Below are 11,960 nucleotides of genomic sequence, written 5' to 3' on the forward strand. Positions count from 1 at the left end.
GTGCCCCCCAGTCAGAAGAGACAACAGTTGATTGATCTTTGCTCTGGCTTGCGGGGCACCAAAAGTCCCCTCGTCCGTGTTGCCTTCACCCTACCAGCTTGGCTGCTTCCCTCCAGCCTGACTTCACAATCCTAATCAAGAGCCACTCATGGGTTAGGGAAAGATCAGGGCTCATGTTTTCTAGACAGCCATAGGTAAGAAATGCATATGTCAGCCCCGAAGCTCTGTCACCCTTCTGAGCATATTCGCTGGTGTCTACTAGGGAAAGGGAATGAGCTTTAAAAAGTGAGCCCATGAGACCATATGTCGTGCTCTGAAAGCTAACCTGGGACCACCCTGCTAGTGAGTAATAAAGACTAATTTTTTCCAAGTAAGTAATGTCTCAATGCTCAGGAAACAATCTAGCTGAATAGATCATTTTTCTGAAAAGAAAACTTTCAACAGCTAGAAGATCAAAGGAGTGTCTCGAGGTCAGAAGCAGATTTCAACTTTCTTTGGTCATTGGTGTATTCCATGAAGTATCATGCTTCCGTATCTTACCACCTGCCCTCCCTCCCCCAAATATAATCTCACCTAAGAGATGAGCTGCACTGGCCTGGGACTTTGAATTAAGGTGACTTGGGGGTTGTGTGGCCCGAGCGCCCTCCACAAGCAATTTTTCCCGTCATTCAGTTTCTTCCTATTAGCAAGAAGGGTCCCCAGCATGGCCGCCCCTGTGCTTGGATTCCGGGTCACCGCTGTGCCCTGTGTAACTTAGGAACCTCTTTGATTATGCAGGTGAATAGCTCTACTTGTTTCCCCAGCAGATGTTTGGTTGAAGTTCCTTCCCTGTGATTATGATTTTCTTTGGTCAAAAGAAGAGTAATTTGAGAAAGCTGGTCCAGGAATGAAGAGCAGGGAGGCGGCCACGAGATGAATTTTTGAACTCTCCAGACTGCATTTTTCACTATACAATCCCTGCACCTACCTTATTATTAAGTGTAATTACCAGCCCCAGGCATGAGCTACAGGTCCCCGACTGAGGATCTGAGCTTGCTACTGTAGGTGCCACCAAGTTAAACTATATTTTTTCATGCACCATCATCTTACCAATTGAGGACTATGAACCACTGGGTGATCACTGGATCAAGGAGGCTCCAGATGCTGGAAGACCTTAATATGATCCTAAAGAATGTAAAGCATCTATTATTAGAACCATAAAAGCTAAGTATATCCAGGCCCCACTTCAAAACACTGAAGATGTGTTTAATTCAGTACATTTTTTTCAATATTAATTATTGAAAAATAATTAAAGGTTCCCACCACCAATAAATAAATAAATAAGACCTGCATCAGTTGTAGACTGGCTAATCCAATGATACTCTCTGGTGGTGGAAATGGGTTTGGGTTTAGGATGACTAGGCCTTATTTCATACAAACCACACTAATCAGACAAATTTGTTGGCAACAGGCTGCTCTGTTTTGCCATGTAATTGTGAAAAGCATGGAAATATCTCACAGCAGCACATTTCATCTCAATAATGCACCTCAGATTATTCCATCAGAGTAGTCAAAGAGCAGAGGAGAGTGAGAATCTATACCTAGTGAGGATTGAAGGAACCTGGGCATGTAGACTGAACCAGCACTTTACAAGCAAGATGTTTCCTTGAAGACTGATATTTTATCTTAAACATTTATAAGGCTATTTCAAATCCATGCACAGTCTACTTCATATCCATGTTCCATCTCAAACAATGGCTTAAATGACCTATATCCCCACAGTTGATGTCCCGCAAGTGTTTGCTGTGTTTATCCTGGAGCTAAACACCTCCCAGAGGACTGCGTGCCAACTGAAGAAGTATGGTCACACAGACCCAATGCCTTGTCAAGGAGACAGGCCACCAGCCTCATTCTTATTTAGTGAGAAAGACCAGCTCAGAAAACTTTGACCTATGGAGACCATAGTCCCGGAGTAGATATCTTTCCTAATCTTCAATGTTTTGAGTGCCGGCTACGGTCTAACAGGGGCAGATCACCTAGCCCCATTTTGACTGTCTGGAGGTCCAGATGTAAAAAAAATGATGTTATATCCTTATCTCGTCATATCAACCAGAGATTCAAGGGTTCTAGAGGGTGCTGAAAATTGAGAAGTGTGCGTGTGTGCACACTTCCTAAATATGAAATCAGTCTCAGCAGAGATCTGGTGTACCAAGTGGTGAGAAATCAGTGGGGGACTCCGAGGAACTTTGAACCCTGAGCAGAGCAGGGAAGAAATGAGGCTCCAGTGGCTGGGGAGGAATGGAGAGCATCATCTAGAGGCATGAAATGGCAGGTGGGCCAGGTCAAGCTGGGTGACATGGAAAGAATAGGGGTCAACCATGCCTTCCTTTCCCAGCCTGTTACAGAGATTATGCATGGAGTACAGGCATCTCCTCGGAAGAAGAAGTGATGGTAAAAAGAATCTGGGGAAGTTTCTGGAAAATTGTATTTACTGAGTACTTACAAGGTGCCAGATTTGGACTAAGCACACAGAGAGCAATAAGACCCAATGACCCCATGAGGTAGATATGATTCTCAGTGTTCCATTTTTGAATCAAAACAAGCAAGATTTGAGAGAGATTAGCTTATTGGCCAAGATTATCCTCTTTCTTTCCCTCTCTCCTTCTTCCTTTTATTTTTATTTATTTATTTATTTTTTAACATATCAGTCTCTGTTAGAGGCAGAAGACAGAACCAAAGAGACAAAGTCCCAACCCCATTAGAGCTCACACTCTGGCAGGGGATGCCACGGTTTTGTACAGAATAGTACACATAGGAACATGCCAGATGACGAGGGCTGTGGAGAATCCTGGTGCCTGGGATGAGGATGAGCAGAGATGGTGGAAGAGCAGAGACGCTTTAGTCCACATGCACAGGGAAGGCCTCTCCGATAAGTGACACTTGAGCAGAGACCCGAACGAAGGGCAGGGGGGATCCATTCAGATGTCTTTGGAAAGAGGACCCGGGACAGAGAGGACAGGGGCAAAATATGTTTGTGAGCTTGAGGAAGACCCAGAAGGGCTGCTGTTCCTGGAGCGGAGAACAAGGGGGACACTGATAGGAGATGAGGTGGAGAGCAACCCTGGCACACACACATGGGGTCTCATAAGCCGGGGTCAGAGCCTCGGAATTTGAGTGTGATGAGACTCTCTCAGGTTTCTGGGGCAGAGAAGACTGAAAATGAACGAGAGTGCAAGGGAATGCGGTGGGGGTGGGGGTGTTGGTGGTTCAGTAGAAAGCTAGGTGACAGCCAGGGTGCAGGCCCGGGAGGGTAATGATGGAGGCAGTGAGAACTAGCCAGGTGCAGGTCACAGTTGACGGTGGGGGCCGATCGGATTTGGCTTTACCCACAAGGCAGGCCAGACCCAAACGGAGGCCGGTTAGCCGCAGCCCCACACCCACCCTCTGGCCGAGACCATAGACCTGGTCTCGGGGTTTCATCTCCCCATTCATTCTCCTTGTGCTCCCCAGCCCCCTGTGCTCTCTGCTGCCACCCAGCACCCATGGGCTGCCGCAGACTTCCAGCCCTTGCCCTGAGTGGGGTGCACACCAAATGCTTATAAAGAAAATGTCACCACCCTGGACCTTAGTTCCTTCATCTATTAAACATCAGGACTGGGATATTGATCCTTGAAGGTCACTTTCAATTCTTATTTTCTATGATCTGTGATCTATTTCCCTATAATGTAGGAAAAGAAAACGGTAGGATTATGGAATATCTATGGCTTTCTTTCCAGCAGAGTATATTTTTAGGATGTTGTCTAGACAACTCTTTTTTTATAGTTTCTTTTTTTTAAAGGTTTTTTTTTATTTATTAATGAGAGACACACACACACAGAGAGAGAAAGACAGAGAGAGAGAGAGAGAGAGAGAGAGAGGCAGAGACACAGGCAGAGGGAGAGGCAGGCTCCATGCAGGGAGCCCAAAGTGGGACTCCATCCTGGGTCTCCAGGATCACGCCCTGGGAAGAAGGCGGGGCTAAACCGCTGGGCCACCCCGGGCTGCCCTGTCTGGACAATTCTTAAGCTCTCTGTTCTACTGCTCAGAAAATATCAAGATGCTTGGGGCCCCTGGGTGGCTCAGTCCATTGGGTGTCTGCCTTGGGCTGCTCAGGTCATGATCCTGGAGTCTAGGGACTAAGCCCTGCTCCAGCTCCCTGCTCAGCAAGGAATCTGCTTCTCCCTCTGCCCCTCATCCCCCTCATGCTCTCTCTCTCAAATAAATAAATAAAATATTTAAAAGCAAAAAGAATTAAGATGCTCTAGAACCATCACACCTTGTTGCAGTGTTGGGATTAAAATCATTTACCCATTATTTATCCAATTAAATTGTTCATTACAACTATATAAAATTCAAACCTCAGCGTGGTGGTTTCTTAGAGCTACACGCAGAAAACAGTTTGGTGGTTTCTCAGAGCTACAGGCAGAATGACCATGTCCCCCAGAGTTCCTCTCCTAGGTTTATATCCAAAAGAGTTGAAAATAGGTACTTGAACGGATCTTTGTACACAAATCTTCACAGAAGCGCTATTCGCAATTGCCAGAAGTTGCAGGAATCCAAATGTCCATCAGTGAATGAAAGGATGAACAAGACGGTGCATATATGTTCAGTGGAATATTAGTCATAAAAAGGTAGGAGATACTGACACTCGCTACAACCTGGATGAGGCTCAAAAACATTATGCCAGTCACACAAGGTCACATTTTGTAGAATTCCACATATGAGGAATATCCAAAGTAGATCACCCGTGGAGACAGAAAGGAGATTGGTGGTTGCCAGGGTCTGAGGGAAGGCAAAAATGGAAAGTCACTGTCTGGGGCACCTGGCTGGCTCAGCCTGCCTTCATCTTAGGTTGTGATCACGGGGTCTTGGGATCAAGTCCTGCATTGGGCTCCCTGCAAGGATCCTGCTTCTCCCTCTGCCTATGTCTCTGCCTCTCTCTCTGTGTCTCTCATGAATAAATAAATAAAATCAGAAAGAAAGAAAGAAAGAAAGAAAGAAAGAAAGAAAGAAAGAAAGAAAGAAAGAAAGAAGAAAGAAAGAAAGTCACTGCTTATTGGCCCTGGATTTTCTTGTGAGGTGATGACTGTTTCAGAACTACATAGAGGTGCTGGTGGCACAGCAATATAAATGCATCAAAGGCTGCTGAACCACATACAATTTAAAAATTGTTCATTTTATGTTATGTAAATTTCACCTTTATGAAAAATAGATCAGTTCCTTCATCTCACTGGCCCTATTTCAAGGGCTTACTAGCCAATGGCTACTGTGTTGGGCAACAGAGATGGAGAACATCTCTGTCTCAGTAGAAGGTTCTCCAAGACAGTGCTGATTTAGATGGTGCAAGGTTGCTGACACTCTTGTGGGGAGGTTCCTTCAATCCCTCTTCTTCTTCTTTTTTAAGGATTTTATTTATTTATTCATGAAAGACACACAGAGAGAGGCAGAGACACAGGCAGAGGGAGAAGCAGACTCCCTACGGAGAGCCCGACGTGGGACTCGATCCCGACCCTGGGGTCAGGCCCTGAGCTGAAGGCAGACGCTCAACCAACCACCGAAGCCACCCAGGCGCCCGGGTCCCTGCTCTCTACAGAACTCCATGCACACCATCGAGTGTCTGCTCCACACGGCAGGACAAGGGGCGTCCTCTGCTCAACACTTCCAGCCATATGCCCACCAGAGGCACTGGCGTACCCCAGAAAACACTGATGGAAGCCCCAGTGCAAGGATGGAAATCCATTTTTAGCACCTGAAGCTGAACCAGTGGTAACAGAAGAATACAGAAAGCAAACACTAAGGTGGCAGGTTCCCTGCCATCTCTCTCATTCTCGCTTGGCCAATTGTTCATAATTTGGGGAAATTTTCCTTCTTATCACACTGGGTCTCAGCCCAATGTGAATTTGGTGAGTGCGTACAAAGCTTAAGCTGAAGTGGCACAGTATGCTTTTAGGTCAGCGAGAGAAAAGGGATGCATCACACACGTGTCCATGCAGATGTACACAGGCGCACGCAGACAGCCGGTTGATGTGCACATGTCCGGGGACCATGGAAAGCTGACATCCTATGACACGGGTGTTGTCCATCCCCGCAGCCTACCAGGAAATACTCATGACCAAGTTGTCTGCTTCCAGGATAAGCAACTATATGAAAAAAATACAACAAAAACATTTTAAAATCATCCTCCCTTCTGGGCCATTAGCCAGTGTGAGCATTTATATTCTATTGTTTGAGTTTTCGTGTGAATCATCCCACAGAGCTGTTGTAATAAAAAAGTTGACCAGGGTCAGAGTTGAGCTCTGCTTGTTGTCATTCTGCAGATCGAAATGCGGAAAGCCATTTTGGCAACTCTACGCGATGTGTGTTTTACACAGAATAACATAGTACAGGGTTCGTGGATTGCCTCTACCATTTGGCACTTGGGAAACAAGGGTATTTATCCTCCTTTCCTGAATTTGGAAATGTGTGGGGTTAACAATGGAAACTGGCTTCTCGATGTAGAAGAGCTGTTCCCATAAGCCCCTCAGGTCAGGGGTATAAAATGTCACCCGTCCTTAGAGTGGTTGTTTTGTCACATGGACACAAATGGCAGGCTTTTCTCCTTCCCTTTCTCCCACCCTCTCTCCCTATGTCTGAGACTGATTTATCAAAATTGGAACATTCCCTTCTAATTCTTAGCTCTCTTGATAAAGTAGACAAAGCCAAGCTTTGGCCTTGGGTTAGTGGCTGCCAGGGATATTACAGAGAGAAAGAAATGACTAGGCCTATTCAGCTGAATATTTTAAAAATGAGATATCTTTGAATTATCCTTTTGTCAAGGACCTTATAATCTGTATATTTTTGTATGTCTACAATTTTACATTTACAGACTTATGCTGTTGGTAGGCACATTTTCAGGTCCCTGAAATCCAAGACCCAAATGCCATTTAAATTCCAAAGGACCATCCCCGCTGGCTTGCCCCAGATGGCTTTCAATATCTTCCACTCTCAGAAATAGGATGCAAAATTGGCCACGTGCCCACCAATCAGTTGGAATGTGTTGCAAATCAGGGAGTTGTTGGCTAACCCGTGCCCATTGACACAGTCGTAATCTATGTCTCCTTAAGCCACTTAAAACAACATTTGCAAAAGAGGGAAAAATGTAAGCAGCATTTCCCAAAGAATGTTTCACAGAAAACCAGTGAGGGAACCATTAAGGGGGAAAATGGTCTTGGTCCAAAAAAAGGGACTCCTATCACTGAGTGATTGATTTTCCTCCTAGTGAGTCACAGTTTCTATCAGCATGGTAAAGTGTTTGAGGAGTTCGAGGAGCTGTAGCAGACATGGTCAATGCCCTCTCCAGCCCTCCAAGATCTCTTTATGGTTCTTTATGCTCATCCCCAGCTTCTGTGTCCCTCACAACTTTCTTCGGAGAACTGGTGGGTGCCCTGAGAGCACGAGTTCACATTCCCCCAGGAGGCTGTGGCCAGTGATGATGAGGGCAGCAGTTTGGAAGCCTAGCCCCTTGCCTTGGGTGGGACAAATTCTGACAAGTAAGTTAATCCCTGGAGCTTCTTGGGGGGTGGGGGAGCCTGGGCTGCATCCTCACCGGAGATGACACGGTAGCTTGGCTTCTTCCTCCCCTGTCCTATTTCCCAACCACCCCCCTACCCCCCACTTACTGACTTCTCCAGGGAGCACATCCTTCATAAATCCCTGGCCACAGATCCTCACTTCAGGGTTGGCTTCTGGGGAACTTGACACACCATAGTACAAAGAACCCCACTGAACTTTGTTTGACTCAGTATTTCACTTATTTATGCATTCATTCAACAATACTCTATTATTATGTGCCAGCATCTCCTAAAAGTACTTGACCACGGATGGCTAGCAGTTGGCTGGTTTGTTCTACCAAGCATGAGTAGATGGATTTTCTCTCTCGTGTAGCATCTGTCAGATTTCTGGGAAACTAGAATGCCAAGGAGCTCATTTCAGGAAATGCTGATACTCACAGTTGGATTTTGCATACACGAATCTTCCTCTCAAACTATACTGTACTTTCCCCATAGCAGAGCTGTAGGGTGCATTTCTTTGTTTCCATATTGTTATTGCTCCCAGGGCACAGTCCCCTAAATAGTAGCTCACACCATCATAGTGGGAAATGCTTGGACATGGAGTCAGAGGCTCTGAGTTCGTAGTCATCCTCATGAAGTGAGGAGAAGCAGGAGGGAACAACCGGGTGCTTCAGATGTGACCTTGGTAAATATGGGTTGGGCTAGCCTCAGTTTTGTGGGATGACTACAGTTTTGGCCACCTGACAACTTGGGGAATGATTTTCAAAAGAGTGTTGGGTAATAAATTCTCCCAAGAAGCTCATAGTTCGTTCCCAGATGTTATCCGCCCCCAAACATCCCTGGGAAGCAGAAAGCATTTTAGAAGCTCACAGTGTCATTTTTAAAGGCATGTCTGTCCAGTATCAAATTGTTGGATCAACTCCTATAACTCAACCATCCACCCTGATGGTTGGTACCACCAGGAATATGATCCAGGTGTTTTGAGGCTGGACTGACCAGTAGAAAAGGGACTGGAGGTGGAAGTTCAGACAGGTGACATGCTTTCTGCCTCACCTTCTATCTACCTGCCATTCCCAAGTGAAGGAACACTTCAGCAGCCTTCATAAAAGCCCAGTGTGATGGGACTGTGCTAAGCCAGGGCCTGTCAAAGACCAAGTGTGGTCAGGGAAGGGCAGAGGCAAGAGGCCTGCTGGCTGCTTCTAGGTGGATGCAATGCCCCCAGCACCTCATGCTGCTTTCTGCTACCAAGCATTTGGATTCTTTGAGCTTCATTAAGTCAGGTGGCAAAACCAAAACCAAAACCAAACACCTGTTTCTAATTCTCCTAATAGAGAGGACTAAGAAGAAGGAGGTGATTGAAATTATAGGTAGAATGGTGTATGTGGGCCTATCTGCATGCTGGTCACATCCTCAAAGGTAAGAAGGTTGTTCTAGACAAATAGAGGAGAATAAAGACTGAGGACAGGTCTTTGGACTTGGTGACCAGGCAGCTATTGCAGAGCAGCTGTGGCAAAGCCAAAACCTCAATTCTGGGTTTAGGAGTGTCTAGTGCATGTGTGCAAGCCCTTAGATGATTCCAAATAGGGCAATATATGATCAGCGTCAAATGAAGGGCGCAGATGATCAGAGTGTTAAGGATTTGGAGCAAGAAGAGCAGTGTGGAAAGGGCAGGTCCATGGATGTCTATGTGAAAAAAATCAAGGTTTGCAATGGGCCTGGACTTAAATTGGAATTTGGTTACAAGTTTAATAAGTCTGATCACAGGACATTCCCTGCCTCATTTGTCCATGAGCTCAAACCCTCTGAAATTCTAGCCTTGACTCTTTTTAGCAAGAGGGCCTGGAACTGTATTGTAAACACTTTTAAGACCTACAAGTAACCAATCACCAGGCCTGTTGCTGACTTTCACATTGCCTCCTCTCCTGTCCATGCCATAATACCTTTTTACTTGCCTATGATCCTTCCTCAAAGATAGAGGGTTTTTTGGTTTTGTTTTGCTTTTTTTTTTTTAAGGAGGCTCCACACCTAGCATGGAGCCCAACATGGGGCTCGAACTTAAGACCCTGAGATCAGGACTCAAGCTGAGATTGAGAGTCAGACGCTCAACTGACTGAGCCACCCATATGCCCTAAAGGTAGACTTTTATTACTTGGGTTTGAACTTGAAAGAAAGGAGCTGTAGAATTTAAGATGCTGGATATAGCTTTTACTTCATAAATAGCCTAAAGTTTGGGGCATATATGAGGGGAAAGGGCTGGAATCTGTGTACATAGTAACGTCTAGCCACTGACACTGGCATGACCATCTACCACAAAACAATGAGGTATTAGTACAGCACATATGACACTTGGCTGGACAAGCAGTACATCGTGGGAAGCCTAATCCAAGGCAGGTGAAGAGGCATAGGACAGGCACCGAGTGGCCAAACCTCATCACAGTCTAATCAATGTCCTACATAGCTGATGAGGAGGGAACACCCATACCGCAAAGGTCAAAGGTGTGACCATAGTGCAGTGAGGAAGGTTGGTACCAAAGCTGGAATGCCCGGGGTTCAAGCCCTGACCTTTAGCCACATCTGTAACTTCGAAAAATGCAAGGTGTCTGATCTTGGGTTTCCTGGAAGATTAGGGCAATAAAATATCTGCCTTGCTCACTACAAAAGTCTGTTTTGAGGATCAAATGAGATAAAAATGTGAAAGAGTGTTGGTCTAAACCAGCATACAAATGGAAGGTCTTTAAAAATTAAATTGATATATAATTAATTCTCCCCAAAATAATGCAAAATGAGGCAGGAATAATCCTCATCAACACAGTTCAAATTTGCCTCTTTTATCTTGTAAACTTTTTATTTGATAGAATTTCAAACTACAGAGAGATTATAGGAAACCACAAGGAAAACCCATATCTTATTAACCTAGATACATCAGAAGTAGCAATTGGTAATAATTTGCCCAATTTGCTTTATCACTCTCTCCGTCTCTTTTCCTTCATCCCAGATGTATTTCTTTAATCCTAAATACCTTAGTGCATATATCCCAAGAAGAAGATTCTATTATATTATCCCAGTAAAATCACCAAAATCAGTAAATTTAACACTGATATAATGCTATAATTTAGTGTACAGTCCATATTTGGATTTTGTCAATGGTTTCTTTTTTTAATATTTTATTTATTCATGAGAGACACGGACAGAGAAAGAGAAAGGCAGAGACGCAGGCAGAGGGAAAAGCAGGCTCCATGCAGGGAGCCCAATGTGGGACTCGATCCGGGGATTCCAGGACCACGCCCTGGACTGAAGGTTTCCCCCTAAACTGCTGAGCCACCCAGGCTGCCCTGTCGATGGTTTCAATACTATCCTTTTTCAGCTATTTTTCCTCGTTCCGCGATCTGACCCAGGACAAAGTGTTGCATTTATTGTCATGATATCTGAGCCTCCTTTAATCTAAAATAGCTTTTCAGCTCTCCTTTTCCTTCATGATTTCGATATTTCCAAGGAGTACAGGTCAGTTTTGCAGAAGCTTCCTCATTTTGAGTCTGTCTGATGTCTCCTTGGGATTAGATTCAGGTTATGCAGTTTTGAAAGAAATACCATAGAAGAATTGTCATATCCTTCTCATACCAGGAGACCCATGATGTCTGTCTGTCTCAATATTGGACATGAAATATTATTCAGCCGTGAGAAAGAAGAAACCCTGCATTTGCAGCAATAGGGGTGGGCCATGAGGGCATTATACTAAGGGAAATAAACCAGACAATGACAATTACTGCATAGTATCACTTATATGTGGAATCTTGAAGAAGGAGGAAGAGATACAAACTTTCAGCTATAGATTAAAAAAAAGAAGGAAAAAAAACCCTTTCAGCTATATGAGGAATAAGATTGGGATGCGTGGGTAGCTCAGTGGGTTAAGTGTCTGACTCTTGTTCTCATCTCAGGTCATGATCTCAAGGTGGTGAGCGTGGAGGCCTCTTTAGATTCTCTCTCTCCATCCAGAAGTGGACCTTCAACTTTATGGTCAACTAATATTCAACAAAGGAGGAAAGACTATCCACTGGAAAAAAGACAGTCTCTTCAATAAATGGTGCTGGAAAAATTGGACATCCACATGCAGAAGAATGAAACTAGACCACTCTCTTGCACCATACACAAAGATAGACTCAAAATGGATGAAAGATCTTAATGTGAGACAAGATTCCATCAAAATCCTAGAGGAGAACACAGGCAACACCCTTTTTGAACTTGGCCACAGTAACTTCTTGCAAGATACATCCATGAAGGCAAGAGAAACAAAAGCAAAAATGAACTATTGGGACTTCATCAGGATAAGAAGCTTTTGCACAGCAAAGGATACAGTCAACAAAACTAAAAGACAACCTACAGAATGGGAGAAGA

This window comes from Nyctereutes procyonoides, unplaced genomic scaffold, assembly GCF_905146905.1.
Source record: "Nyctereutes procyonoides isolate TBG_1078 unplaced genomic scaffold, NYPRO_anot_genome, whole genome shotgun sequence".
Lineage (NCBI taxonomy): Eukaryota > Metazoa > Chordata > Mammalia > Carnivora > Canidae > Nyctereutes > Nyctereutes procyonoides.